The 20,368-nt window shown below is 42.8% G+C and overlaps 1 protein-coding gene across 3 annotated transcripts in view; it reads right to left on the bottom strand.

Annotated features, from left to right (window-relative positions):
* LOC104933232 (receptor-type tyrosine-protein phosphatase gamma) overlaps positions 1-20,368 on the bottom strand; it is a 369,578-nt gene that overhangs the window by 234,694 nt on the left and 114,516 nt on the right. The window lies entirely within an intron of this gene.

Raw genomic sequence — 20,368 nt, 5'->3', positions numbered from 1 at the left:
ATAAGGTCACACAACATGCCTCCTCTCACCACCTAGAACTGTTTTCATTGCTCACTGCACAAGGTTTAGACCAATTATTCTGACAAGAGAACAATAGAACAACTTTGTCCTGGTAATGGGGTTTAATCACTACGATTGAGTAGTCAATATTAGATGACATTCATTATTAAGGTGGTGTTTTATTCTCAGGTTTGCCCACCCACACACACACACCCACACACACACAGATAAAGAAAGGCTGTCTGGACAAACACTAAATTCGGTTGCCTCTGGGGTTACATTACTTCTTTTCCCATAGGACAGACGTGGTGAGGAGAAATGTGTGATTTTAATAAATAACAGTGGTTCTTACCTGGATGTGAGGAGATGTCCGGCAGGATCAGGGCACATGGCAAACAAGAGAACAGAGAGGGGACAGAACAAAGCAAAGAGACCATTAGAAAATACTCGAGCATGAGTCAGAACATCTCTGTGGAAAGAGACAAACACAAAACATGAATGTGAAGAAAGAGCGATGTGCAGCAGCACCCCTGCATTGTCATTATAATTTATCAACACCTCAGAACTGCAGCACAGAAACACCTTCAGGCTGATGAAACTCTTTCAAAACCTCAGTGAACTAACTACAAAAATGTGATCATGGAGTGAAAAACAGGGCTGTGTGTTCCAGTTGCATTTTGCAGATGTGACTGTTTCATTCAGCTGAAGCAAAATGAACACACAAAAACAAATGAGTGACCAAAAAAAAAAAAAAAGTGCTACCACAGCAACACTTTGTGCTGTTACCAAGATTGTGCTGTTGTTCTATGTGAAAATTACTGACAGGAGTTTTGTTGAAAAAAAAAAAGTTCAAATCCAACTTTTTGTGAAGTTGAACTGATTTGTATCGCCATTTCCTTTAAGAACATGTTTCCACTTAATGCAGCAAAGTGACAGCTTATAGGACGACAATCTCCTTCTGCATGGCTGCATGAGGATAACAATAGTGTAGAAATAACCCGACAGATATTTAATCAAACAATTTAAGGCAGCTCACAGGTTTTTCACTCATTGGTTACTTTATTAGTGATGAGGAGAATTTCTTAGCCAGTGGACAGAGTTCTGGGATGTCTTTGTCACGTCTGAAAAAATAACCTTCATGCTGTCATCATCAATAAACTCCGAACAAAAATGACTGTATCACTTTTAATGAAGAATCTCAGCATCACTGTACTTTTTAAATCTGTCTCTCTTTTTCAGTCCTCAGTTCAATAGATCAGTGAATTGATCAATGAAATCTCATGACTTCATTCTATCATTCTATCTTCATTCTATGTGATGGTTTTGTTTTGCATGGTGATCAGGATCTCACAGCTTCTGTAAGATTGTAACCCATGGGTGCCTTGTCAGCAGAGACATTTTTAGATTTATAGCAGAATATAGAGGAAACCAGGAGGAAACCCACCAAAATCATCAAAAATCAAACATCATCTACAACTTAAATCTACAATACAAAGCCCCAGGTTTTATTTGCTGTGTTTTAATATGATATGATTTTTAAAAGGTGTGTTCTTGGGCGCTATAGGAAAATATAGAACAAGCACTCTGGGGGGCTCTGGCTACTAGAGGGTTAAATGAATTAAATAAAACAGTATTCTTAATAGCAATGATGGGCCTACATGCACTGTAGTTGGCAGAGTGATGGTTTTGGACTTTCAGCAGTTCTTAGGAAACAGAACTGATGTCTGATGTCCACCATATAAATATATAGTTGTGGAAAAAGCTGAACCCTAAGTTGCTGAATTTTTGAAATTGCATTTCAAACAATTAATGTCAACTGCCTACAAAACAGTTTCTCCATTCACTATCTGTCTACCTTGAAGTCAATGTTAAACAAATGCGCACAATGTAACCTAGTCCTCCAGTCAAAATATGGCCGACAGGTTACTATACTGTGACAGGCCGAGCTGCCCTCAGCTGATCTCTCTCGTTACCTTCCCAGCACCTAGTGTCTGGCTCCTACCCTGGTAACCCCTGCTGCTCAGGGACACTCTGACACAGAACCATCATAAAGCAGAATCACTTCCCACACCTTGATGACTGCCTCTCTCAGGGAATGAGAGAGAACACGGCAGCTTGCCTCAGTGACCACAGACTGTCTTCCTGCCTGCCGAATGCAGGTTCACCCCAAAGAGTGAATTCCAATCAGTGCAGAGGTGTGGAAAACAACATTTTAGTTCTGTTTTACATTATTTATTTCCAAAGAAACCAGACATGGATAACCACATACATAAATCACTGTACTGACTGTGGAAAACAATCAAAAAATAAATAAATAAATGGAGGATTAAATGTAGTGCAGAGCCACAGCAGTGACCACACAGCAAAAAACCTGACCTCAGGCTTTCTATGGCCAGTCATCATTGTCCAGCTTTCCATTTGAGAAAAAGAATGCTCTTCACAGATACCGATGAGCAGCAGATACAGACTGTCCATGTCAGGAACTACCATCACTTATATGAACAGTTTCCTTTAAGTAGAACAGAGCAAGACAAAAAGTCCAAAGTCATGTCAAGAAGCTAAAAAGTCTCTGACACAATGATCAACATATGGTGGACTTTTCTATTCTTGGAAATGTACAAGCAGTCTTGGAATTTGAAATCATTGTGGAATTAAAATAATAAATCCAGTGGGAAGCATGAGTTTGCTCAACACAGTTCATGGAAACCTGCAGATTATGAAGTATATTGAGTGCAAAGTTGACAGTTTTTCCTGACAAAAATCAATAAAATCATTATGTGTCCAAAATATATGATTCAGATATGTGGAAATTATTTTTTTATTTTGACTTTATATTTGCTTTGAGGTTAATAAAATTTCCATTTTGGAACGACAGATCGTGTTGAATTCAATCACACACTGATAAATGAAAGAATGGTACATTTGGTGGACTAAAACCTGAGAATAAAAAAAAATAAGTAACAGAGGTGTAAGAACATTACATCAAATGAATATGCTAAGTAGTCAAACCAAGTGTGTTAAAGGGATGTCCTCATATGTCTATACAGGTGTAATATACTTTATGTATGGATCTATACTGTACTGTGAGAGACCAAGCTCGCCTTCAAGAAGCAAGGGCCACATCCTGATACGTGATGTCATTTCCCTTGACAGGGCCCGACCCCTGATACCCCCATCCCAGTGCAATCACAGTGTTTATTTAGAGCGCAGACCATTTAACGGCCGAGTAGGTCTCCCTCAGCATCTGCTCAATTATTCAGCAGAGTGTGTATGTGTGTGGGCACGTTAACCTCAGTGCAAGAGGCAGAAGAGAAGAGGAAGTGAATGTGTGTGTGTTTGCATGTGTGTGTAATCATTTGAGTGTAAGGGATATGTGGCGTGTATCTGCATAACAAAGAGAGCTCACTCTTTCCTGTCAGTTTGTTTTCATATGAAAGACTTACACAATATATATACTGTGTATATGTGTACGTGTGTGTGTGTGTGTGTGTGTGTGTGTGTGTGTGTGTGTGTGTCATTGAAGAAGGCCACCTAGGGAGCACAAGAAAACAGATTTGTTAGTTTCCAGACACAAACACCAATTAAGTCCACAGGCAGGGGTAACTGGCCTTTAGTGGATCTAGAGGAAAATTAACTGCTAGTATATCGACCACCTTATATAATACACATGTAAATATATATATATATAGTCAAAATCAACAATCAAAAGCAATCCAATATTTTATTTGTATAGCACCAAAAATCACAAGTACATTTGCCTCAGAGGGCTTTAACAAGAGTGACAGAACCATCTGGTCCTAAGACCCTCGGTTCGAGAGGAAAAACTTGCCCACAAAAACCTTAACAGAAAATGTGAAGAACCTCAGGAAAGCCACAGAGGAGGATCCCCTGCCCAGGACGGACAGACGTGCAATGGATGTCACGTGTAAGGACAAATCACACAAACAGATTGTAACAATGAATCATAAATGACAATAATACATAAATTATAAAAATGATTACAGTAATAGATATTGGTAGTAATAATGACATAATAGTATATTTAGTGGGCGTCATGCAGGATCACAGCAGCAGCCACGATCCACAGAACCTGCTGACGACAGAGCACAAAACTCCGGGGAAGTTTGGTTAGTAACATGCATAATGAGACTGTCCACAGATGGAGGAGATAGGAGAGAGATGCGGAGCTATAGAATACATAGACTCTAGCTCTATCGCTATAGCTTTCTATCTCGCTCGCTATCGCGAGATATATCGCTATATCGAGGATCTTGCGCGTGAGACGCTCGAGCAGCAGGCGCGTGCGAGAGCCGCTCCGCTCGCTCTCTCTCGAGCTAGACCTAGCCTCTCTCGAGCTACGTCCGCGCTATGCCGCGCGGCGCGCTCTAGCGCGTTTTCGGTACCTTATCTATGTTTGTCCTCAGCCCCCCCACCGTGCCTGGCTCGTCCACCCCCCCGGCTGGGGTCCCCCTGCATGTAATCCATGGAAGCCAACAACTAAGGGATGCCCGAGCCAGCCACTAACATATAGGCTCTTATCAAAAATAGAAAGTCTTAAGTCTCTCTTAAAGGTTGACCGTGCTGGCCTACCCGAACCCAGAAAGGTACTTTTGTTCCAACAAAGAGAGCCTGATAAGCTGAAAGCTCTGGGCCATCCCAATCTACTTTTGGAAACTATAAACCACAAGGAACCCCGTCTCGGAGCGGCGGTTTCTAGAGGGGGTAATAAGGTATTAGGAGCTCTTTTAGATAGATGGTGTCTGAGCACTGGAGAAGTTTTGTAAGAAGCGAACATAGTATTTAAAATTCTATTCTGAGATTATTAATAGTAAGCCAATGCAAGGGAAGCCCAAATGGGAGAGATGGTGATCCTGATCTTGTGTTCCTGGTACAGAAAACGTGCAGCAGCAATTCTGAACACTGCAAAAGTTAAGAGACTTATAGAGAGCCTGATAACAAAGAGTTACATAGTCCAGCCTGAAGTAACAAAGGTGGACTAGTTTGTTTTCTGGCACTGTCGCCTAGAGAAATTAAGAAGGCATGCTTGAGTTTAGTTAACTGATTGGTTGCATCAGGCTTGATCGATAAATATAATTGGTGTCGTCAGCAAACAATGAAAAGTTGATTGAGTGATTCCTAATAATGTTCCCTAAAAGGAAGCATAAGCATTGAGTTACGGCGGCCCGGCGTTCCCGGTTTCTCCCGGGTTTCGTACAGGGCGCTCCACACCGGCTTGAGTTTTTATTTGTTTAATTGGTGAGCGATCCGTTGATACCAACAGGACTCACCACCTGCTACTCGGTCTCGCCAAACCAAAACTTTATTCAAATACCAATGCTATGTGCTGGGTGCGTGGCCTGCACCTTATTAATCACAGTTAGAATGAGATCCATCGTCTTTGAGTCGGAGCTCCGGAAAACGGGATCACGCTGATCTGAGGGTTGTCTCGGTTGCTGCTGCCCATCAAAAACATACCACATCTACATTCCCAACTTTCACACGCTCCACAGCACCATCACTCCTTCACCCCAGGTCTCCGGTGGTCCTCGGATTCCGCGGCCAACCCTCCCCCTGGCAGGACAACGATGCACGACCGGTCACGTCACCTCTACCTGCCCCTGCCCGGAGGCCACTGCATTGGACCGGGAAAGCCGGACGTGGAGACGTGGGCCACCACCCAGGGCTGCCTGCATCGAGTCTGGGATACTCAACGCGTACCGATGAGCCACCCAGACCCATCAGCCGATCCAGGGGCTTATGCGGACATGGGAGGGACAATACCTTACCCTACCGTCACACTTCCACACCGAACCGAGCCAACACTGCCCCCCTTCCTGGACAGAAGTTGGTGCGACGCGGCCGCGCAGGTGTCTCGGCTGGTCCGTATCCACAACCGCCCATGGCTATCTCAAACGCTAACACACCATTTCTCTCTTCCGAGTTCTTCCGTCATCCTGACGATTCCACACGGCAGTTCCACCCACTCCCAGTCACTTCAGCCGCGTCTGCAGCGAGCCATGGTAAGGCCACTCGTCGCTCTCTGCAGTAAATTGACCCGCCGACGTTTGCTGAAGGAAGCCGTAATCAGACGGTCTGGGGGTCTCCCTGGAGGTAGTCTGAAGCAGTCTCCTCGCCTCTGTCCACCTGCACGACCCCCCCCCACCACTCTGGGCTGTCAACCTCTAACAGCCGAGGAGAGCAGCGCCACAGAGTGTCTTCAAACGTCTATCAGGGCGGCCCGCACATCTCGTCCCCCCGTCCCTCTTTCCTCCCACCATGTTGATCATCGGTGACTCCATAACCTACCGGGACATTCGTTTCATAAATGCAGCCCACACACTGTTTTCCTGGAGCCACGTCCCCCACATTCTGGATAAACTTCTGGAAATGATGCCCACTCGCTCCCGACCGCAATTAAGAGGATCAGTTCACGTGGGAACGAACGACACCACCCGTCAGGAGTCGGCGCACTAAAAATGATTTTAAAACTTTTGACGCCCAAAGAACTGTGGAAAGTCTGTTTTTAAATCGGCCCCATCCCGACTGTGCGTCGTGGAGCTGGCCGTTTTAGTAGACTCCCAGCCTTCACCTTGGCTCAATCGCCAGCAGGATCTACAATTTGGTTTATTGACAATTTTAACTTGTTCTGGATCGTGACTCTCTCTTTAAACGTGATGGATCCACCCAAACAAGAGGGGTAGCCAAATCTGTTGCCAACCTGAGCACGCGGTGCACACCTTTCCATGTGATGACATCTACTACCCCCCACCCTCACACCGGAGCCCCCCCCCCCCCCCCAATGACTGAACCCACAGCGTGCTCTTTTTCAGGAGGCTCCCCCTTCAGGTCCCTCCTGCACTCACAGCCACCACATCTGCTCACACAGCCCTCTGTTTGCCCCTAGAGGTCCTAAAAGCCCAACCACCATATTTTTTTGCCAGCTAAATGCCTCAAGGGCACAGTGGCCCCAGCTATATCCAGCTATTGAGCTCGCGGAGATACATCACACGAGGGTCCCCGGCGCATTCCACCACAACAACTCAACAGCAATAAGATCCATCTGGTCCACCTCTCGTCACCATCACGCTCCACCACCAGGGTGTCAACCACAGTGTGTTAGCCCACCTAGCCCGGTCCGCTAAACCACCTCCACCTGCTCCGACAGCTCCGCACTCAACTTCGCTCTTCTCAACATCCGCTCACTAAACTAACAGGGGACAACTCATCCAGGACATCATCACGGACAATAAACTGGACTTTCTCTGTTTAACCGAAACATGGCAACAGCCCAAGACTTCACCCAGCTCAATGAATCCACTCCAGCTGGGTTTGTTTAATTACACCCCGGCCTTCCGGCCGGGGGGGAGTCTCGCGGTATTCACACCGCGGACTTCTCCAGTCTCAACGGTGTCTGTACCTGCCTTCAGCTCGTTCGAGTCCATGTGTGCGGGCTGTCAGACCCGTCCACACGATCGCCACTGTCTACCGTCCCCCAAACAGAACAGTGAAGTTTTTAAATGACTTTGCTGCCTTTCTCACTCTTTATCATCCCTCTCACCAAACATAAAATACTGGGTGTATTTAATATTCACATGGACAATATCAATCTGCCTCTCACCAAAGACTTCACTTCCTGTTAGAAAGTTTGCTGTCAGCAACACCACCTTCCCCACACACTCCAAAGGACATATTCTGGATTTAATCTGCTGCTCTGGTTTCACTCCTCTGATCTCACAGCCAATGAACTCCCCATAACTGACCACTTCCTCATTTCATTTACAGTGAAACTCACTCTCTCCATTCCCAAAACAACCACGCTCATTCACTCCGGAATATAAAACATTAACCCTGCCACTCTCACCGCTTGCACACACTCCTCCTGCCTCCCTGACATCCAAATCTATCCACCTCTGATGATCTGGTTTCTCATACACAACATGGACTTCTCATATCCTATAATACCCCGCCCCGTTAAAACCAGAACTGTTTCTTTCACTGTCTCCGCCCCCTGGTTCAGCCCTGCTCTCCGTTCTCATGAAGGCAAAAGACGACAACTGGAACGCCTCCACGGAAAACGTCTCACTTTCACAAGGAATGTACAAAACAAAACATGTCACTCACACAAGGACTCCATACAGCACCAAAACACACTACTACTCTGGAATAATCACCCGCCAATCAAGGAAACTCCAAAACACTCTTCTCCCCTCCTCAAAAACATCACCCAACCCCAAGACTCTCTCCCCTCTCACTGCTACAACACCTTCTGCAACTCCATCATGTCATTTTTCACTGAAAAGATCAAAAAATCCACCAGCAGCTTGGATCAATCCCTCACCTCAACATCTCAACTGACTGGACCCACTCACACACCCATTCCCCACCTTTCATCTCTCCCTCCTCTCGGAGATCGCAGAACTCATCAAGCATCCAAACCATCCACCTGCCAACTGGACCCCCTCCCCACACAACTTGTAAACCTGCCCCCCCTCCCTGGTCCCCCCTCATCTCTGCCATCATTCATCATCTCTCACCACTGGAACTGTTCCAACATCCCTCAAAACGCTACCATTACCCCAATTCTAAAAAAACCTGGTGCCGACCCTCCGATTTCAACAACTTCCGCCCCATATCTAATCTACCTTTCATTTCAAAAATCCTAGAAAAACAGTCGCCACCCAACTCCATTCACACCTACCCGCAATAAAACCTGTATGAACAGTTCCAGTCTGGTTTCCGCCCACTCCACAGCAAGAAACTGCACTTCTCAAAATCACCAATGACCTTCTCATGGCAGGATTCTGACTCCTCACCATCCTCATCCCTCCTCGACCTGTCAGCAGCTTTTGATACCATCTGTCACACACCCTCCTCCACCGACTATCCACCATCGGCATCACCCACACCAACTCTTACCTGGTTCACATCATATCTCTGGCCGCACTCAATTCATCAAATTATACCCTCAAATCCACCCCTCCCTGTACCTCTGGTGTGCCCCAGGGCTCTGTCCTGGGGCCTCTACTTCTCATCATTTACCTCCTTCCCATTGGCAATATCTTCCGCAAATATAACATCTATTCCATTTGTATGGCCGATGACACCCAGTTCTATCTCACCACAAACCCTCTCCCTCTCCCACCCACCTCCCTTACTGACTGCATCACACGAAATAAAAAACTGGTTCACCCAAACCCTGAAACTAAACAGCAAAAAAAGAGTTCTCCTCATTGGTACCAACCACCATACCAAAACTAGCAGCTTTATCATTCACAATTGACAACTCCACTTGTTTCACACCACCCCCCCCCAAGTTAAGGCCTGGGTGTCATCCTGGAACAGCACACTATCGTTCCAATCACACATCCAATAACATTACCAGGACTGCATACTTCCATCTACGAAACATTAATCGACTCCGCCCCTCACTCACCCACCCCCACACTCTGCCACCATCCTTGTTCACAGTCTCGTCACTTCCCCGCATATTACGAACTCCTCCTCTTCGGCCTCCCTCAAAAAACCCTCCATAAACTTCAACTGGTCCAGAATTCAGCTGCCCGCATCATAACCCGGACCCCCTCCATCCACCACACTCACTCCTGTCCTCCAACAGCTCCAGGCTCCCGGTTCAGTGGCACATACAATTCAAAGTTCTACTAACATTTAAGGCCATCCACAACCTCCCCCTCCGTATCTGTCAGATCTCATTCACATTCAAACACCCTCCCGTGCCTCAGATCCCTTCATCATACACCTGTCTGTTCCCTCCGCCCCCTCACCACCATGGGAGCAGAGCATTCAGCCCTCTGCTCCCCGTTCTGGAACTCATTACACCACCCACACTCAAGAACACGGACTCTTTCACACCTCTCAACCCAACTTAAAACATACCTGTTCACAACCGCCTATCCACCATGACATCATCTCTGCATGCACATTTTCTCCTTTCTTTTGTTTTATTGATTTGATTTTATTGATGTTGTTTTATTTTTTTCAAATGTTTATGCTGTTTTTAATGTGATGTGTACGTTGACCTTGAGTGTCAGAAAGGCCCTTCAAAAAAAATTTATTATTATTATTATTATAATTATAAACTGAATAGAAGTGGTCCAAGTACAGAACCTTGTGGACTCCAGACAAACTTTGGTCTGCATGGAGGATTCATCATTGACGTGAACAAACTGAGATCGATCTAAAAAGTACGATTTAAACCAGCTTAGGTGCGGTTCCTTGATGCCAATTTGATGTTCCGGTCTCTGTAAAAGAATTTGATGGTCAATGGTGTCAAATGCAGCACTAAGATCTAACAGGACAAGTACAGAGATGAGTCCTTGTCTGATGCATTAGGAGGTCATTTGTAACTAACTAATGCGGTTCTGTGCTATGATGCACTCTAAATCCTGACTGGAAATCCTCAAATAGACTATTGTTATGGAGAAAGTCACACAGCGTGATTAGCTACAGCTTCTCAAGTATCTTAGATATATATATATATATATATATATATATATATATATATATATAGATATATATAATAATATATATATATTAGTGCTGTCAAATTAACGCGTTAAATTTTGTCGATTTTTATTCTTTTTAAAGAATTACGCGTTAAAATAACGCAATTAACGCGGTTTTTGTTTACTTTCGGTGGCGGCCGCATTTTGGATGTGGCAAAGTAAAGCGTGTTCCCATATATTAGTGTGTGTGTGTGAATGGGTGTATAAGAGGCATTAACTTAAAGCCCTCCGAGACTGGCGCCCTGGGCGTCGCCCACCTTGCCACAGCTAAAACCGGCCCTGCTTGTTTATTTACGGCAGATCTGCCCCATCCAATATGGCGGACACGTTAACGTATCGCAGCAACGGACCAACCTGCCAGTGAGGCGTCTGTGTATAATATGTCTATGATCTATCCTAACTAAAGGAGAGTCGGTGCATATAGTCTATGATCTATCCTAACTAAAGGAGAGTCTGTGCATAGTCTATGATCTATCCTAACTAAAGGAGAGCTGTGTAATAGTCTATGATCATCCTAACTAAAGGAGAGTCTGTGCATATATGTCTATGATCTATCCTAATTAAAGGAGAGTATGTATAATGTCTATGATCTATCCAACTAAGGAGAGTCTATGTATATATGTCTATGATCATCCTAACTAAAGGAGAGTCTAGGGCGAAAGATGGATAAGGACGGACTTTTAGGGGGAACATTCATTTTAAAAGGTGCCCGACGGCTCATGTGGACAAAAACAAGGTAATTTGCACAGTTTGCAAATCCAATTAAATTCCACAGAAGTAACACGACTTTAACATATCACCTCAAAGCAAAACACCCAGCTACACTACAGGAGTGTGGCACTCCTCAGTATAGTTCCCATTCTGGCTTTTTTCTGTTTGCACTGTGCATATGTGCACCTTAAGCCAATAACATGAATCGATTTCATATATTATCTGAGTTTATTCTAGATTAATTTGATCATTTACATAAAAAATATTCATTATAAGCTTCAGTCTCAGAAAAATGCATTAATTTATTGATACATTTATTGATAGATAACGCGATAATCGCGATTAATTACAGAATTTTGCGATTATTAGTTAATTTTTTGTTTTGATTGACAGCCTCAAGTATATATATATCTCTCTATCTCTATATCAGCTCTATATATATCGATCTCTACTAATATATCTAGCGATTATCTCTATCTATCTCCTATCTATAGAATTTTCAGCGCCTTCCGCGCTTACCTCGCTAGCATATTTGCCAGAATACTGGATTACCAAAATATTCGATAGCTGCAGCTCTACATTATTCATATTCTCCAGTGTTATAATTACAGCACATATGTTGTTTGTTGAAGGTGTGAAAATCTGATATTATAAAAATGATGTATTTACTAATTAAAAATACATCTTGGACATGTATCTATACACAGCCATCTGGCTTATATTCATATGATTATGTGGTGTTTTTAAAGACAATGTGGCTCTGTCATTGTTGTACATGTCACATTGATAAACACATCATTCATTCATAGAACAAGCATCGATTGCCAAACTTCAGTACTTGGCAGATTTCTCTACTCACTGCTGTTAATTGGCTAAAACACATCTAGACAATAGATGCTGAAAACAAACAGGTGATTTTATCAATAGAGTAGCTCACTGTCAATTAACTAGGATGCCTAATAACTACAATCAAATGGGACTGTACTGTGACAACTGATATCCGTGACACGCCAGTGTTAATGTTATGTGCAGTACAGTGATGTGTGGCTGTTTAAAAAGAATCATCCAAGTTCATAAAAACATTTGATGTTTCACAGGTCAGTCACATAGAGAGAGCAAAGCGATATGATCACAGGTGCTATAAAACACCAGGACACCTAGAATATCTTTATTTTCATGAGTGAATGTTTGTTCATGCAGGAGATAATGCACAATGAAAACATCAAATCCCTCACACCATCATGAACCATGTGACACCATGTGACTCAATTATTTTAATAACAGCACTTGGTGTTGGCTAGATTTAGGACTTGTGTTTATGGACATGAAAACATAAATGTGCATGATGATGAAACTCAACAATCTGTAAGACTTCTAAGACTGAAACTGACCCCATTCCTCATTGGAAGAAGACTATTCTATATTTCTATATTTCTATTTAGCTACATACATGCAGCAATTCTGAATCATCTCAATGATCGCTTAATATTAGAACATAATAATAATGTATTTGTCCTTTTTTTCTCATTGTGCCTGTCCCCTGCTGTGTACATATGTACAGGGTTGTGAGCGGATGAACACAAATGTTTGTGTTTATTTTCATTTCTTGTCAGTAGACATGATGATGACATGCGCATCTCTGTAAAAAATAAGAGACAACTGCAAAATGATCTCTAGATTTATTATTATTTAATTTGAATATTGTCATGTGAGACATTTATTTGTAGAAAATGTCTACAACAACAAAAAATCCAGAATAAAAATAGGTTTTAAATTTTAGAAGGGGTTCATTCTGGTGTGTTTGAAAATGTAGATGTATGTTGTATTCACCTCTTCCTATGTGTGTGCGTGTGTGTGTACATGTGTGTGTCAGCGAGCTGTTTCAGTAATGAAAAGTGGCCCATTTTTCCCTATGTGAAGAAAGCAGTGTGCGCTCGCAGAGAGAAAGCTGACAGTGTGACTTTCTGCAGAGGTCCTTCCTGCCCAGGGGCACAAACCAGAGTAAATGTCACAGTTTTCATCTCCCCCTGCATTGATCTCACACTCGGCTGTTCAAACGGCCACCGGACCCCTTCATGCCCTTTATGAAATCAATGCATTCCTCTGCCCACCTCATAAAAGCGCCACAAATGGAAAGAGAGCTGGTTTCAAACACACACATGCTTGCATGCACACATACACATACACCGGGGTCGCAGCTGACTTTGCCAGACTTTCTTTATATGGATCATTATCTTAATTAATTTGTCAGGCTATTTGCTGACCCATGAGCTGGAAGCTGAAATGGACTTCTTTCCCTCCTCTCCTCGCCTGACCTTTATCTTCTTCCTTTCACTGTCTCTGTTGACTTTCTATTATTTTCTTTAACGGCACCTTTCCTCCTCTGTACTGTTCTCCTCATTTTCTCCATCACCTTTAGCCATCCTTTTTTCCCCATACCTCTCCCCTCATTAATACTTTACTTGCTTTCTTCACCACCTTTCTATCCATTCAGACACCTCGAGGACAATTTAAGGCTTTTTATTGACACATGGAAGTTCATTTAAGACCTGTTTAACAACTAGATGACAAATAGCTGACAAAAGCAGCTGCCTCTCTTTGCAAATGAACACAACCAATGAAAGCTGAGTATAAACAGTCAGCACAAGAACTTAAGACTTGTTAAGGAACATTTAGAGCAATTACAGTGTGCTTAGAGAGGCAGGCAGGATGCCTTTTGTACAAATAGACCCGTTGTGTATTAAACAGCAGCACAAACACATCTGTTATTACATGGTGGAAGAAGAAGAAGTATTGCTGGTGTTTAATTATTTTAAAAGCTTGTGGAATTAATTTCACGACCATCATTCCAGAAAAGTTGTACACTGCATAAACGTAAAATGCAAACATACATTGGATTAAGAATACGTGCATATTTACAAAATACATGAAGTGTATCAATTTAAACATGAAATATTGTCTTTGTAGTGTATTTAATTGAATACATGTGGAAAAGGATTTGCAAACCTTTACATTCTGTTTTTATTCACGTCTTACACAGCCTCCCAACATGTTTGGAATGGGGGTTGTCTGAAGAGCCACCCGTGCCATGCTGTCCCTACCATCCGTCTGTCCTGTTCACTTATGGTCTTGTTTTGCCTCCTTGCCCTCTCACCTTCCTTCAACTCCTTCTCATTACAAATCTCGTCCTCTCAGAAGTCCTTCCCCCTCACAACCTCTCCTCTTTCCTCCCCCTTTTCCTTCCTTCCCTCGGGTTTCACCAGCCTCGGTTCCACCCATCCAATTCACACACAGTGTAAAACCACAAACTTGACTTCTAGACTTACACTCTACATCCAATGGGAGAGAAGTTGCAGTGAAGCTAAAAAACTCCAATGTTTTGCTGCATTATTCTTAACTCTGTATCAAAAGATTAATAAGGCTGTTGTGGTTTTGGGCTTAAGCTGTTACACAGTTGAGCACATTTTGTTCATAGTAACAATAACACTGTAGGTAAGTAGTGCGATCAGGAAGCATTGTCATACTTACAACAACTCCAGCAGGAAAAGAGATCTCACAATCAGCTGTCAACAAACCAAAACTGAAACTTAACTTCTCTTTAGCAGTCTCACCAGATTCCAAGATCTTTCAAGAGATTTAATTACCTTTGTGAGTATGACATCATCATAAATATTGACCACAACTATGGAAAAAATGGTAATATTAAATATTAAACCCTTAAAGGAAGTATGCTACCTTGCTTTTTTGTCAACACTTTTCTGTCTGTTACATGCTTTTATATTAAATAGTAAAAATTAATTCATGATTACAATGACATCACAAACGTACTCTTTGTCTAACCCTAAACTTAAGTCTGATTGATTTATCAGACTTTTATTTTGAAATGTTAACTCTGAATGTTTTTTTTGGTCCTTTTTAAGCTTTATCTTTAATAGAGACAGCTGAAGAGTGACAGGATTGTGGACAGAGAGAGAGATGGGGAATGACATGCAGCAAAGGGCCGGAGGTCGGATTCGAACCCAAGGACTGAGCCTTTGTTCATGGGGCAGATGCACTACCAACTGAGCTAACCGACACCCTATTTGACACTTCAAATTCAAATGTCCTCATTTTATCTTAGCCTCATTCATTTCCAGAGCTGTATGTCAGCTGATACAAGAACAGCCTCCCATCCGTCTTATGCTCTTGTTCTGCTCCTGTATGAGACATTTTATGAAGAAGTGCTGATCAGGACATTGTCACACATAAGGTTTTCCAGGACATTTCCATGATCGGCCAGATTTCAGAGAAAACACTGACCTGCTTTGTGATGTCTAAACCAATATCACTAGCTTAAAGAAGACTGGATGAAATATGCCAAGTGTCTCCATTGCATAATGCTCCATTCAAAATGAATAATTGCAAAAATGCATGAATGACACATAGACTTCAATTCATGTCTTAAACTGTGTGAGTAATAGTGAAGTCCTGTGGCTGTAGCTGTGTGACTAAAGCTATGAAAGTGATACCCAGGCTCCCACACAGCCTGTGTCTCTGGGTATGTGTGTGTGTGTGTGTGTGTGTGTGTATGTGTGTGTTTGAAAATGTGTGCAACTCTGGGGTCACCTCTAGGTCACGGCGAGGAGGAGGATTGCTCTTGTGGTGATTTATGGCTCTTGCAGCACTGTCAGGCAGGCCCTATTTTCCCAGAGGTCTTTGCAACAGGAGCCAAAATAACACTGCTTTTCCTATACAACTCTGCCTCTTTCCTGCCAGCCAGCCTACCCCCTCCCCACCCTGCACCCCCATCTCCCTCTGCAGCTCCTTATTATTTTCTTCCAGTCACTCATTTCCTGCTTTACATTCAGGGATGTAGTGGAGGGTAAACCTGCCCAAACTCAGTTCACTCACCTTTCTATTCGTGGAAAAGAGTTTGTCTGGACTGAAATAAATCTTTATTGCCTCAATCCTAGAGTACATCACATTTACTTATGTCAAAGTGATGCAAGTCATTTGAGGATTAGATCATTTCAGATCTGATTTGGTGTTATTATAATCTGTCAAACTCAATCTCTCAGTATGACTTGCACACATTTATCTCGTGTCTCTTTTTGTATATTCTGTACATCACATTTGAAAAATGGATTCATGCATGTCAAGCCTGTGTGGGTTTTCCAAAGCTCAGATGAGATCCACAATATCCTCATTCATCATCTTTAGAGCAAGTCCAAAGATGATCAGAGAAAGGCTAACCTTCCCCAGCCCCAAGATAACATCCTGGTGCTTTGGGGTAGAATGAACAAGGTGGCCTTTACAGGCCACTAGCCAAGCTTTAGACTCTTGGTCTTGGTAGGTGATGATGGCTCAGTTAGAAATAGATTTTGCTCCAAGGAGGACAATGATCAATCTATGCACCTGCCTGTCTATGACAGACAGATGAAACACTATTTATGTTTGATAATAATGTTGGCTTGAAATCATCATCAGTTCAGGTTTATGTACCTTACTACAGTATAAATCTGTTTGAGTTCAATTATCAAATCATTTAATTCCTCTGCTCTGTTGTTCTCTCGCTTCTCTTTTGTAGTGTAGTCCTGCCATCCTCTTCTTCCTGAGAGCATGTCACTCATCAGGTTGCTAACACTCTTGAAGGATCCTTTATATCAGGAGACTATTAAAAAGCCCTTGACTCTGCACCCTGGCAGTACCTGTTGCAATCTTCTCATTTAGTCTCAGTGGCAGATTCCTCTCTCACAAATCAATATGGGAGGAGGACTGCAGGCCGCATGAAGGAAACGAGTGGCAGAGGTAATAATCACAATCTATCTTCGGGAGATGGATGTTGAAAATATAATAAAAACATGAGAGAAAGATTATCTGAGCAGACACTCTCATCATGCCCAATTCAAACCAAATAATCACCCAAACAAAAATACAAAATCATGTATTTTTCATTTTGGCTTCCATGACTGATGTGTTGCATTGACCCCGGCTACTGTGGCCCCCGTTCCGCACTCCTTGACTAACTCCAGCCTTTTATAATTACCTCATTAGCAAATGAGAGGAAGGATAATGGAAGGCTGTGTTTGCCAGGCACGGTGACCAAGTGAGGCGGATGGAAAGCATGACGGTCAGTGTCGGAAAGCACAGGCAGCATTAACCTTTGCATTCGTTCAGAGGAAGGGCCTGTCAGAGGAAGGAGAACTTGGAGTCTGATGATATACTCCCACAAATCACTAAGTATTGGTAGTTATGCTTAATGAGATGACATCAGGAAATGCTATCAATTCGCTACGTAGCATTTCCTATAACTTCATTACTTTATTTGTCCTTTCCTTGACTAATTGATAGCATAATTAACCACTGGATAAAAGCTATTTTGCTCTATTCACACACTGAGGACTGACTGAAAAATTTATAAATGTTACATTTGGAGATTGCATGAATATGTAATCAGTTTTCATATCTGATTTGGTGGTTGCATGACTGGATATAATCAACAGAAATCAAAAGAAATTAATCTCAACATCTTGACTGTTAATATTTGGCCTTTACTGTGATGATTTTATCATGTGTGACAATGTACATTTCAAACCGCCTAATGTTTTAAAAAAACAAAACACCAATCAACACTCTTATTACATTGAGATACATTGAAATTAGGGCTGTCAATCAATTAAAAAAAATTAACTAATTAATCGCAAAAATTGTAATGTTGATTTTTACAGAAATCAACGTTACACACATCAACGTTACACACATCAACGTTACGTCATGACCGGTGGCACCAGGTGATCAAAGATCGATCAGAGGGTCTCAACGAGAGACTAATTGTTGAAGTGGAACAACACACAATCATTTATGACACAACAGATGCTTTTTTATAATCTCCTCCACGTCGGAGAAGCAAAGTCAGCTGTTTGTTGTTGTTGTTTTCTTTATACACAGTTTATTGCGGGGTCTCGCGTATGTCTCGCGTATGTCATGATCTCGTGTGAATACGGCCAGTTCGCTACATTGCCGTTACACTGCCAACACGCACCTGGTGTGAGTTGATACCGGGCAGAGGACGGAGCTAAACCGTGGAGCAGCCGTTCCACGCTACGTCTCCTGTGTGAGTCCCATGTTAGACCCTCGGTTAGCATCCAGGCTCACTAGTTCTAAAAATATAAGCCATAGTTGCAGCAAGAAATGGGCAATTAAATGATTCCAGTTTAAACTGACAGCAATTTCCATGGCTTGTCCCATATTACTGAGATGGCACCGTGGAAGCATATAAAATGACCAGAGGATTTTACACTTCTCTGAAGCCCATTAGGTAATTGGGGCTAGTGGTTGGGGAATTCCAGTGACATTGCTGTTCTGGATGCGATCAAACTCATGGAGGTGTTCAGGTAATAATTACAATCATTCAACCTCCCCCGGTGGTAGTAAAGTTATCCAGAGATGGCTCATTGTGCGAAGGCCAACTGAGTGTTACGGCAGAATTAAAATGATTCAGTCTAATACTTCTGTGACCCTGGAGGATAAGTACCTCAGAGGGTAGAGGACACACCACTTTAAAGCCCTTGTGGAGATAGCCCCTTTTTCACCACTTTTATTTGTTAAGTTACATAAGCACATACGGCAGCTAGAACGGGACTAATTGAAAATATTTTCTAATGGTAATTAAAGTTTCCTGGCAGCATGGAGGTGGTCCAACTATAGCACTGGTGCTTTCTAAGTTCAGAAGTGAACAACGGATTAAGTGTTGCTTAAAATTTGATTAAACAGGGACTGTTACGGGATTATGAAGGGTCACCTGTCTCCACTTAATAGCCATCTTGGGGAGGCTTTAATCTTCCATACCAGTGGAAGTCAATGAGAAAAGGAGCAACCCTAGAACACCGTGGGGCTAATTTCACTGCCAGAAGAAGTGATGAGTTCCCTCAATGGACAGTCAGGGGCCTTATTACCTTAACACTCTTCAGTAATGAATCATGAAACTATTCAGTGCACACACACACACCTACCTGATGCAGAGCAGTAATTACTGTCCCCTGTCCATGCTTTCCTCTGCTATTTGAATGTGTTAGCAGTCACCACAAATATTCAGCGGATGCAGATGAGACGCATGGCATATTTCTGAGGCTGTGGCCCTGGCAGTACACTTTAATAGACACACTTAAGGCTTAGTTAGACAATGAGAACATCTTTTCACTCTCTCCGCCCCTTCCTGCATCGTTCCTTTTTTTATTTCCTTCCCTCTATCTCTTCCTTTCCTTTCTTCCTGCAGACATGAAGCTGCTGAGCCCAGACAGCCAAGGTGATCTTGACTGAGGCCAATTAGCCCCCCCTCTGCCCATACGGAGCTTCACAGAGGAAACGCTTGGGGAGAAAAGCAATAGGTTTACTCTCTAAACATGCCTGGCATAAGGACAGAAATCAATAGGCACTCGTGTAATTCACTTTGTGGCAGATAACTAGGAGGTGGGAGGGGGGATTAATGAGTCTCTGGCCAATGAGACAAGGAGAATAAACACTTCTCAAGCCTCACCTGGGCTTTGCCAGTGCTCCATGGCAAACAGATAAGGGGCTAAAAGGTAGAGCATACTGGAATGGAACTGAACTGGACTTTTGCTACTTGATTGGAATTATTCTAAGTTGAGTTGCATTTATTTAACTGTAACTATTTCTACACAGAAAATTCAGAAGAGTTACATTTTTGTTGTTAGTGGAATTTGAGTACTTGAGTCAACTCACACCGGGCACGTGATGGCAGTGTAGCAAGCCGGCCGTATTCACACGAGGTCACGCGAGAATCCTGAATGTACGCGAGACCCCGCGATAAACTGTGTATAAAGAAAACAACAACAACAAACAGCTGACTTTGCTTCTCCGACGTGGAGGAGATTATAAAAAGCATCTGTTGTGTCATAATTTATTGTGTGTTGTTCCACTTCAACAATCAGTCTCTCTTCGTTCATGTTGAGACCCTTTGATCGATTGACTGCTGACCTGGTGCCACCGGTCATGACATAATGTTGATGTGAAGTTGTGATAGGCTACATGAACTGCGTATTGTCTTTTATTTTGAAAGAGGGTGGAAGTGTATTACGTTGATTCTGTGTTGGATTTCCTGTCTGGTGCAAACTGCTCTGTTGAGATTTACACGG

The sequence above is a fragment of the Larimichthys crocea genome, chromosome VI, assembly GCF_000972845.2.
Source record: "Larimichthys crocea isolate SSNF chromosome VI, L_crocea_2.0, whole genome shotgun sequence".
NCBI lineage: Eukaryota > Metazoa > Chordata > Actinopteri > Sciaenidae > Larimichthys > Larimichthys crocea.
Note: the sequence above shows the minus strand (reverse complement) of the source record. Positions and strands in the feature narration are given on the sequence as shown.